Here is a 12,402-nt window from a genome sequence, read left to right as displayed (position 1 = left end):
AAGGCTGGTAAAGCAGTCAGGAAATGTATGACTTCATTGGCACTTTCAATAAAAACATTGTGTTTTTCCTGTGCCTAGCAGAATTTTAGAGCTGGATCTTTGTCTCATGGATGCTCTTAGGAGACCCACCAAGCACCAACCCCTGATATTGCAACTGGACCTCTTGACCTGGACGAATGTATTCTTTTCAGCAACCATATGCTCCCTCCTGTTACCAGGTAAGGTAAGAAGCAATTCCTCTACCTAGCAGCTCTGCTGGGTGAAATATCAGGAGATCCCACCCAAGCTTTCTCTTGCGTGTAGCCTATATCCAGCATGGGAGCACAGGCTAATCCTACAGTTGGCCAGCCTCTTGTCCTCTGGATATCCTGGGAGCAAATCCCAGTGAAGGAATCTCCAGTGGTTCCCTGAAGCCCTTTGTGCTAGGCCTGAGGTGAGACAGAACTGCCCCATCTTATGCCCAGGAGACCTGGGAGGACTCACAGTGCACCACCGTCCTCAAAACTTCTCTCTCCCTGTAGGCTGTGGTCTGAATCTTTGTGTCTTCCTAAAATTCATATGTTGAAATCCTAACCCCCTAGGTGATGATATTAGAAGGTAGGGCCTTTCAGGAGTTGACTAAAACATGGGGGAAAAGCCCTCACAAATGGATTAGTTCCCTTATAAAATAGGTCCAAGGAAACTTGCTCACTTCTAACACCATGTGAGGACACAGCGAGAAGGCACCATCTATAAGCCAGAAAGCAGTCCCTCACCAGACATAGATCTGCTGGCACCTTGATCTTGGACTTCTCACCCTCCAGAACTGGGAGAAATAAATGTATATTGTTTATAAGCAACACAGTTTATGGTATTATATCATAGCAGCCCAAACAGACATTGTATTTCCTCAATGTTGGTTTAAGAGTTGTCTAAACCAGTTTCCTATTATTATACTGTGGATGTTTCTAGCTCTCAGTATAGCATTCCACCTCTTTTCTATCTCTAGTGACTTAGTCAAAGCATCTAGTTGAACACCCTGTTATTTAAAGAAACCAGCATTCACTGGCTGTTCCCAGTTCCAGGGACTCAGGTGGCTTCATAATTTGTCCTGTTTCCTTGCACTTAGGAAAAGTACTGACAGCTCGTAATCGGTTGTATTTCTTAGGATATTTGCATTTAAACTAGAAGTAATGCTTTATTTTCTTGGTATAATTTGTCTTACATTTTTGAAAGTAATAGCTATTCATTAAATTACATTTGAAAATGTAGGAAGAAAGAAAAAATTGTCTATAATTCTACCACTCATATAAAACCACTATTCACATATGTGTACTTTCCTCTATTAACCTTTCAAAGCATGTCCCAATTTTAATTGTATTCACACAAATACAATTTTATATCATACATTTTACTTATTAATATGCTATTAGCATCACCAATGTCAATATAAACTCCATGTAAACATCAATTTAATGGTTGCAAAGTATTATATCAACTGGATATGCCATGGCTTATTTAATCACTGTATTTATTGTTAAATATTTGCATTGTTTACACTGTTTAGTATTGAAAACCATGCTGCAATAAATATCTTTGGATACTTTTTTCTTTATTTTGGGTTATTTCCTTAGATATTTCTGGATATGGAGTCACTTAGTAAATGAACATGAAAGATTTTAGGATACACACACACATTTATGTGCATATACACACACTGTTTTGCAAAAAGCTAACATATGCCTATGTTCATGGCCTATCACAATCATTGATCTGTGAAATCTTACATTCTTTATTGATTGATTTCTTTTTATTTACGATCTTAATTTTCATCCCCCTCATCTTCATCATAGGACCCCAGTCTAATTTGCTTAATATATATCTATTTGTACATCATCATATTAGCAAGAATTTTTGTGTGTACATACTGTAAATGCACACAAATGATGATGTTGTGCTATGGATCTCCTCGTGTTTCTCTTTTTTTCACCTAGCACTCGGTTTTGAAGATCTGTTTACACCATAGATCCATCTCAGACTACTGAGTGCTGCCTGATTTGCTTCTACGCATCCATTATGCTATACTTCTCTAACTAGTAGACTTCCCTGGACTGCATCTAGCTCTGCACTACACCAAATAGTGCTGCTATAATTTTCCCTGGTCCTTGCCACCTCATGGGTAAGGTGTACACATATATATACATGAGAATGCTAGGCCATAAGACATACATACACCTATCTGTACTAAGTACTGCCTGATTGCTTTCCAGAGTGATTCTTCTAGTCTGTGTTCTTAGCAGCTGTGCATATGAGTCTCTGTAACCACAATTCCCATCCATACTTGGCATTATCCATCTTCCTGATTTTCCCACTCTGGCAGTTGGAAAGTGATATCTCGTGGTTGTTTGCATTTGTATTTCCCTAAATACCAGTGAGTTAGAGCATCTTTTCATATGTTTGTTAGTCATTTGTGTTTCTCTAATCTGATTTGCCTGTTTATATCTTTGTCCATTTATCTGACAGGGTTTTCATTTTTTTCTCATTATCATAAATATTAATAACGTATTTTACATTTTTGATAGAATTTTATATTTTTTGAGAAAATCTTGTGGTTCTGTTTAATAGGATGATTCACAGATCTTTTTGTTATATCTACGTTGAATGTACATATTGTAAATTGGTGATAAATTTTTATTTTTTGATAAATGCTATTGATTTTTATATATTGATTTTATTCCAGTAGTCTTGGACCTTTCTTTTTTGTTTCTTAACTTTGTCAGTTCAATCATATTTTTTAAAAAATAAAGTCTGCACATTGGAGACTGAGGCAGGTGGATCACAAGGTCAAGAGATCGAGACCATCCTGGCTAACATGGTGGAACCCCGTCTCTACTAAAAATACAAAAAATTAGCCGTGCTTGGTGGCATGTGCCTGTACTACCAGCTATTCAGGAGGCTGAGGCAGGGGAATCGCTTGAACCCGGGAGGTGGAGGTTGCAGTGAGCCCTGATCACGCCACTGCACTCCAGCCTGGGTGACAGAGCGAGACTCTATCTCAAAATAAAATGAAAGAAAGAAAGAGAGAAAGAGAGAAAGAGAGAAAGAGAGAAAGAGAGAAAGAGAGAAAGAGAGAAAGAGAGAAAGAGAGAAAGAGAGAGAGAAAGAGAGAAAGAGAGAAAGAGAGAGAGAAAGAGAGAAAGAGAGAAAGAGAGAAAGAGAGAAAGAGAGAAAGAGAGAGAGAAAGAGAGAAAGAAAGAAAGAAAGAAAGAAAGACTGGTTTTTCCCCTAGAAATTGACAGAAGCTCTTTAGAAATTGAGAAAATTAGCTCTTTGCTTTAACAAGGCAAATGGCTTATTAGCCCTTTGTTTGTGAATGTGTTACAATTATTTTTGCCTATATTTTTGGTGATTTTGCCATACCATTATTAAATAGAATGTATCAATGTTTTATTTTGTATCCCGCTTACAAAGGCCCTAAGAAATTATCTTGTGCTTTATTCTAGTAGGTTTATATTTTCATTAATTCAGATTTAAATATTTAATTTATTTGCAGTTTATGCTGTTATAAGAAGTGAAGTATAGATCCAAATTTATTATCGTATTGGCTGCACAGTTGAATAAGCCCTCTTTCCCTATGGATTTGAAATGTCCTATTTATCATATTCTACATTTTTTCATCTATATGTGGGTCTGTTTCTTAATTTTATATTACTTATCATTGGTCTGTGTTTTAATGCTTTAGGTTTAGGCCATAAAAATTACTGTAGCTTTAGTTACTATTTTAAAAGCCAGTAAGACTGATCATCCCTCGGGATCTCCTTTTCACAATTTTCCTGCATAATTTTACTTAAATATTTTATTTCATTTTATTTGTTTTACTACACTGACTAGAACATCCAGTATAAGATTAAATAGAAACCATGTTAACAAATACTTTCATATTGTTGCTGATATTAAAGAAAGAGCTTCTAAAGTTTCAACATTAAGTATAATGTTTACTGTAGATTTTGGGTAGCAATTCTTTATTAAGCTAAGGAAGTTCTTTTTATTTTATTTTTTATTATTATTATTTTTTGAGACAGAGTGTTGCTCTGTCATCCAGGCTGGAGTGCAGTGGGGCAACCTTGGCTCACTGCAAGCTCCACCTCCTGGGTTCACGCCATTCTCCTGCCTCAGCCTCCCGAGTAGCTGTGACTACAGGTGCCCACGACCACGCTGGGCTAATGTTTTGTATTTTGTTTAGTAGAGACGAGGTTTCGCCATGTTAGCCAGGATGGTCTCGATCTCCTGACCTCGTGACCCGCCCGCCTCGGCCTCCCAAAGTGCTGGGATTACAGGCGTGAGCCACCGTGCCCAGGCGGAAGTTCTTTTTATTTCTACTCTTCACTACACACCAACCACAAAGTAAAGTTGAAAAGACTGACAATACCAAGTGCTGCTGAGGATGTGACATCCCTGGATCTCACATACACGGTTAATGGGCATTTAAACTGATAACAATAGCTTTGGGAAGTTTCTGCTAAGCTTGGAAATACTCATACATTGTGACCCAGCAATTTCATTCAGTTATGGATCCTAGAAATGTATACACAGGTGTAACAAAAGATGTGTACAAGAATCTTAAAAGAGGCATTATTACTCATAGCAAAAGACTGGAGAAAACTCAAATCTCCAACAGTACAGTAGACAAATAATTTGTGCTGTATTCATATAGTAGCATGCTCTATGGCAATAAAAGTCATTGAATTGCTCTTGCATGCAACAATATGAATCTCATTAACATAATGCTGAACAAAAGAGTACATAGTACTCTGTTTACATCAAGTTTTTAACATAACAAAACTAAGCTATGGTGTTATATATAAAGATAGTGGTTACTTTTGGATAGAACATAGTAAATAGAAGAAACATTAAGGGCCCCTCTGAGGTGCTGATCACATTCTGTTTCTTAATCTGGGTGGTAATTATATGGCTGTGTTTTTATTTATTTAAATATGCTTTTAAAATATTTAAGTTTGTTGAATGAATAATTCAATAAATGAAACAATGAAATCCAGTGTAAATTAAATTGAAAAAGACTCTTGTATTAGAAATGAAGAAACATGTTTGTTTTGTTTTGTTTCATTTTTGCCTCGTTCTCCCTGTAATGAGCTATGAGATCTTTCATCAAGTCACTTTTCCACTTTGGACCTCTGTTCCTTATCTCTCAAAATTGGAGACTGAATTAAATGATCTTTAAATATCCTCCAAGTTCTAAAAGTCTATAAGACCTGTTTCAGATGTTACTTACATTTATAATTTTTATGAACTTTTATTGAAATAACTGGTGTCTTTTGTAATCCTTTACATTCATTCGGCAGCTTCCCATTATCCCTTGGCTTTCCTAACAGCTTCCCATATGATCCTATTAATACAAACTGCCTGTGCCAATCAATAACTATTTTTCTCATTCTAAGTTAGCTTCTTTTTCTGGTTTATACATCCATTTTTAAAGAATATCTTAGTCCATTCAGGCTGTTATTAAAATAACAAACTATCATAAACTGGGTAGCTTATAAACAACAGAAATTTATTTTTCATACTTTGGAGGCTGGGAAATCCAAGATTAAGGCTCTGACAGATTGGGTGTGTGGAAAGGACCCTCTTCCTCATAGACACCTGTCTTCTCACTCTAACCACAAATAGCAGAAGGATTGAAAGGTATCTCCAGGGCCTGTTCCATGTAGAAATGAATTCTATTCATCTCCCCAAAGGCCTAATCACCTCCCCAAAGTCCTATTTCTTAACATCCTCACTTTGGGGTTAAGGACCCCTTTTAGAAGGACATAAACATTCAGAACATAGCAGAGAGTATGCTTGACACAAATCTTTCCCCATATATTTTTGTACCTACAAAACTAAGAAACAGCTCTAGTGACTCTGTCTAAATGACCAGCTTGTTTTGTTAGAAGACCACATTCTGGGCCATAAGGGAAATCAATGAGAAGAATTCCAAGTCTTCCACTGATGGTTCTTGATCAGATAGGATTGAAGACACCAGTACTATCCTACCCACTATTCCCGTGACAAAAAACTATTAGCTATATGCCATTAACCACTCTCCCTGTCTATAGTAAGAGCAAGTCTAATATTGAGTTCTCTACACAGCTTCCAAGAATAAACACTATTTATCTTGCATCTTGGTGTGACTAGGTTCTGAAAAATGAGGTGTAAACAGGAGTGATGTTCGGTTTCCTGCCTGGGCCCTGGAGGGATGAGGTGTGCCCCTCCCAACTCTATTTTCTCTTTCCTGCTGGCTGGCATGGGATGAAGTACTGTACAATTTACGACTTTGTAGACAAAGAGAAAACTCTGGGAATGTTCGAGAAATTGGATCAAAAGGAGCCTGGGCTCCTTAGAGATTCAAAGCCCACAGCTGCCATCTCCATGGCATCTTCAGCCTTTTTGGAAGAAGCAAATAAATTTCTGCCTTGTATATACCACTGTTATTTTCCATTTTTGTCACAAGGTACTGAAACTATATACTAACCAATATACTCCTTAGATGTGTTACTGGAACCATTACTAGTGACTTTCTATAACATGCAGATTGAACTAGACAACTGCACTATCCTCTTTCCTAAAGTTTTTAAGTTTAACGTTAACATTCAAGACAGGACTATTCTTCCTCTCTTCTTAACTTGGCTCTGTATCTTGCAAGAGGCCAAACACTGTAAAAAAGAAAATTCAGCGTTGGGACTGATACTCAAACTGACCTTGAGATACTAACAAATGAGCCAATTTATCACAGTCTAGGCTTTTTGGAGGACTATTTTCAGAAAATACCTGCGAAGGAGAATAATTAAAAGTGTAGGGGTCAATAATCTGAACTCATTAATAGCATTCATTAAGAAAACAAAGAGCATGGTTCTTTGGACCGGATAGTTAAAGGTGTTTTGAAATTCTCTTCTTAGAGAAACAGCGAATGTCTCTTATGGTAAAGACCAGAGAGAGAGACGTGGAGAGGTGTAAAATTAAGAAGAGAATGAGAAATGCATAAACGGTTAGAGATGTAGAATATGTAAGGCATAAACACAATTTATTTTGCAAAACTGATCCATCTTATGGATAATAGATTATTTAAGAACACAGATATCCTTTCTCATACTTATTGTTTGCTGCTACTGCCACCAAGGGAAGAGGACACAGAGGATACTGCACTCAGTTTTTATTGATTCAACATTTCCTATATGCTGAGCATTCTTCAGGTGGCTGGTGAACAGAATAAAGTATCTGCCCTCATGGAGCTTACACAGGGGAGACAAACAATAAGTGAATACACAAAAATGTATCAGATAATATGAAGTGTCCATAAGTGCAACAAATAATTTTAAACATAAGTGCAACAAATAATTCTAAAAGTCCAATAAATACATAGTGAATTATGTGATGGCGAAATGTGCTGTTTTAGAATGAATGGCGAGGTCTGCCTCTCTGATCAACTGATACTTAAACAGAATTTTGAATAAAGTGAGGGAGTGGCAGAGAGTCATATCTAGGAGAAGACTTTTCCAAATAGTGGGAACAGTAACAGAAAAGGCCCTGAGGGTGGAGAGAACAGGATTCTTTCAAGCACAGATAGCAAACCCATCACAGGAATGCTGCCACTCTCCCATCCTCCACCCAGCCACGTCCAGGGAAGATGACACAGGTATGAATCCCTGCACTTCTCACTGAGCTAAGACAGGTTCAGAGTGTTTCTGAACACTAAGAATAAGTGCTAAGATGAAAACCGTTTCTTGTCACTGCCTTACAGGTTAGGCTTCTCAGTTCCAGACCATAATCCTATCTTCAGATTGTTTGACTTTCCAGTGTCACTGACACTATAATGGATATGGTTGGAAGGGGAGATAGGAAAGTCACCTTGTTGGGGATACGTCATTGATTAATTTCTTATACTTCATACTATGCAGTATTGCTATGTATCAGGCACTCTGCTAAGTCTTAAGGATACAGAAATAAATTATTTCATTGTGTCACAAATCAGAAAGATGTGGAAGAAAAATCCTTACAATATAGTGAAAAGATACTGTGAGAGCTCTGAAAATCATATGCCTAATTTGATAAGTAATGGAGCATTGCTAGGAAAGGACTCATGGGAAGTGGGAATGGCAAAGGCTTTAGGACCAAATAGTCTTTTGTTCTATTCCAACTGTGTCACTTTTTTGCTAGCTGTGTGACTTTTGTGCTATTAAATTTACCTCCCTGAGCCTAAGATAATACTTGCTAATCGTGTGGTCATAAAACTTAGAAAGAGGTCCTGTAAGCACATTGCACAGAGGTTAGCACGTAGTAGACACTCAAATAGTAGTTTTTATTTTTAACAAGTTGACATAGATGCAGCATTTGCGAACACTGTTGAGTGTTTAGATTGCCAGATGCACACAAAAGAGGAAGCAAGATTCTATGTGTTTAATCAAAGACACATGAAAAAAAGCATAGCATCTATTACTTTTAACTTGCACTAATAGAAAAATAATATGCAAATTGATTGTATGATACTATTGATCATAAAATACATCCCAATATTAGAGATGTTAAAATATGAAAAATGTGCATCATTGAATCAATAAAAATTTCCTTACATGTTTTGGTTTTATAGCTGGAATGCAAGATATAGGTGAAAGTGAAAATAAGAGAGGTTGGATAAGCAAGAAATAGTCATGAAGTATATTTTATATCAAATTAAGAAGCCAGGACATGATCCTATGGGCAAAATCAGAGTGCCCTTGAAGATTTTAAGTTCTGAAGAGGTAGAAAAAGGTTGGAGGTATGGTGGTATGGATTAGAGAAATGGCAGGCCACAAGTGAATTAGGAAATATGTGGCATCCTTTAGACCAGAGATTATCACTTTGTGTACTACAATAATCTGTGAAGACTTTCAAGGAATGTGATAAATTTTGTTTTCAGTCTTTTTTTTTTTTTTTTTTTTTTTTTTAACCATGATGAATCTAGTTAGAAATATATTGGCTTTATAAATCTTTTTCTTTGACGTAAACATTATTTAAAAATATGTCCCTTAATTTTCAAATATTCTATAGGTTTTATTTATGATTTCTAGTTTAATTCTAGTGTAAAAAGAGAGTATATACTGCATGAACTCAATGCTTTGAAATGTGTTAAGACTCTTATTTATGGTCCACGTAGTGTATCTTGATATACGTGTCATATATACTTCAAAAGAATGTTTTTTTCTGCAGTTGTTTAACATGATGTTTTATATATGCCTATAGGATCAAGTTATTTAAAAGTGTTGCTCAAATCTTCCATGTCCTTAATGATTTTTTATTTATTTTTTCTATTACTGAGAGATTTCCTTTTATCATTTTGAAATATCCCTCTACCTCTGCTTATAATCCTTGTCTAGAAGTCTACTTTGCCCGACATTATACAGCTACACTATCTTTCTTTTGCTTAGTATTTGCATCCTACTACTTCCAACCTATGTGTAACACTGCATAACTATGCCTTTTTAAAATCTATTCTGAAAATATTGTGTTCTAATTGGAGGGGTTAGTCCAATTATATTTAATGTAATTATTGGTATGCTTGTGTTTTAAGTCTAATATCTTGCTATTTTTCTATTTATTCCTTCTGTTATTTCTTTCCTGTCTTTTTTGAGTTAATGAAATATCTTCAGAATTCTACCTATTTTATTTATTGAAGTTTTAGCTTTGTATAATTTTCTATAGTTTGATCTATGAATTTTGGCATTGAATTAAGATTAGATTACTTGGCCAGGCGCGGTGGCTCAAGCCTGTAATCCCAGCACTTTGGGAGGCCAAGACAGGTGGATCACAAGGTCAGGAGATTGAGACCATCCTGGCTAACATGGTGAAACCCCGTCTCTACCAAAAAATACAAAAACCTAGCCGGGCGAGGTGGCGGGCGCCTGTAGTCCCAGCTACTCGGGAGGCTGAGGCAGGAGAGTGGTGTAAACCCAGGAGGCGGAGCTTGCAGTGAGCTGAGATCCGGCCACTGCACTCCAGCCTGGGCAACAGAGTGAAACTCTGTCTGAAAAAAAAAAAAAAAAAAAAAAAAGATTAGATTACTTGGTGTATAATTAAGAAACATACACCACCTTCCATTCTTTGTATTATTATTGTCATAGTTTACTTCTAAATTTGCTATAAAACCCATAGTACATTGTTGTTTTTGTCTTTAAATAATTCCTTTAGAGAATTTAAGAAAAAAATGAAAAGAACTTTCATATTAATCACATCTTTACCACAGTACTCCTCTTTATTCCTTCTCATGGATCCTGATTTTTATTTGTTATCATTTTCCTTTAGTATGAAGAACTTAGCGGTTCCTGTAGTGCAAGACTGCTAATAACACATTTTACTGACTTTCACTCATGTGAGATGTCACCATTTCACCTTCCTTTTTAAAACATATGTTTGATGCATATAGACTGTATTTTTAATTTTTAGCAATGTGATATAACTCCATTCTCTTCTTGTCACCATTATTTTGAATTCATAGTCAGCTGTCATTCTTATTATTTTTAGCCTATGTGTAATACATCGTTTACCACATAGTTCTTTGTAATTTTTCAATTAGTTGCTTTTCAGACATTTTTTTAAATTAGTGATTTACTACAGTTTGACTATGATGTACTTAGGTGGAGTATTCTTTGCATTTATCCTTTGTGGGATTTGCAGACCTCATCTGTGGTTTGCCAATTTTGATAATTAAACATTTTGAGTCAATCTTCCTCAAATATTAATTCCTCATTCTCTCTTTCTTTTTAGTAAATTACATGCATATTAGCCCACTTGATTTTGTTTCACAGATCATATCTCCATTCATATTTTGCAATCTGTTTGTCTTTGTTTCAGCTAGTATTATTTTTGCCACTCTGTCTTCAATATCAGTTCTGTTATTAAAATTTGCTCTTAATCATACTCATTTTGAATTTTTGAATTTTTATTGTCATATATTTTAATTCTTGAATTACAGTTTGCTGTTATTTGCAATTTTCATACCTCTTCTTACATTCTTCATCTTTTCTCCTACTATACCACATTTCCCTGTATATTATTTAGCATATTTATCATAGTTGTTATAAATCCTGGCTTGATAGTACCTAATTTCAAGCTCTGTCCACCCTGTACTTAGAAGCTGCTAAAATCTGTGCTCAGCTCTTTCAATATTTTATTGGTTGTTTTTCTCTGGGCCTTTTGAAGTATTGACCACATGATTCATTTTAGGATTCAGCCAAGAATTTAAGAGAAATTTGTATACAGATTTTGAGGCTCTCCCATGTTTCCTTCCTTTTTAAGGTTTCCTCTTCAATTCTCAGACAAAATGATATCCTCTATTTCTAATGTCTGACTTTCCAGCCTAGTAATATGGTTACTTTATGCTTGAACTCTATACCCACATGCTGCAGACGGGGTCAATCATCAGGGAAAAAGTTTTAAAAACACAGATTTTGCTCGCTGTGATTTCCTTCTTTCACAGATTGAATTATCTCCCAGTGTCTGCCTGTTTTGGGGTCCATATCAGTGTTTATAAGCACTGGGTTCTTCCTCACCCCACAATTTATAATTATTATCAGCTGAAAGGTTAGTCGAATTCAAGCCACTTCATTACAGGGTACAGGAAGTCACCTTTAGTGAAGGTTCTAAAATGTACAGTTGCCAGAGTCATTTCCCAAACCAGCTGAATCTCTGAGGGTGAGGCTGAGTTTTGTATGCTTTCAAAGGAGCTGCTGAAGTGATTTTGATGTCGTTCATCTGATGGTCCCAGAATTCCAGTTCAAACTTTGGAGATTTCAACACGGGATATCAGGCAACTCCTGAGCCAATCTTAACTAAATCCAGTTTAATGAAATAGACAAGGTCAAGATTACTCTGATCAAATTCTCAGATGAGAATAGGGAGCCTCAAAGAGAGGCCAGTTAGTGCTGGAGCATGAACTATAATCAAATTACAGCCAACAGCTCTTTTTCTTATCTGAGTAACCAGGGTGAGGGACTTAAACCAGTAGCTTATGGCAACTCTGCACATTTATCTTGAAAGACGCTTGGCCAGGTTAGCAGGACATAGCACTCCGTATCAGCCAGAAGTAATTATGGCTCTTAGAATATATTTTGATTGAAAGTGCAAATTTGAATTTCTGAAATCTACCTTTTCTACAAGTCATCTTGTACTTCATCATGGACTAAAAGGATTATTATGTTAAATTGGAAATTTAGACTCAAGGTACAAGTCCCAGTGCAGAAGTTTAGAATTCACTAGGTTGGAGTTTTCTTTTTGTGGACATTAACAATTATTTTAAAAATATATTATTAAATCATCTTGAAACCTTATAAATGAAAAAAAAGAACTTATTTTGACTCCCTGCTATGGCAATTTTTATGATCCCTTTCTATTTTT

The sequence above is a fragment of the Macaca mulatta genome, chromosome 13 (genome assembly GCF_049350105.2).
Source record: "Macaca mulatta isolate MMU2019108-1 chromosome 13, T2T-MMU8v2.0, whole genome shotgun sequence".
NCBI lineage: Eukaryota > Metazoa > Chordata > Mammalia > Primates > Cercopithecidae > Macaca > Macaca mulatta.
The sequence above is the reverse complement of the archived record's forward strand: the minus strand, read 5'-3'. Positions refer to the sequence as shown.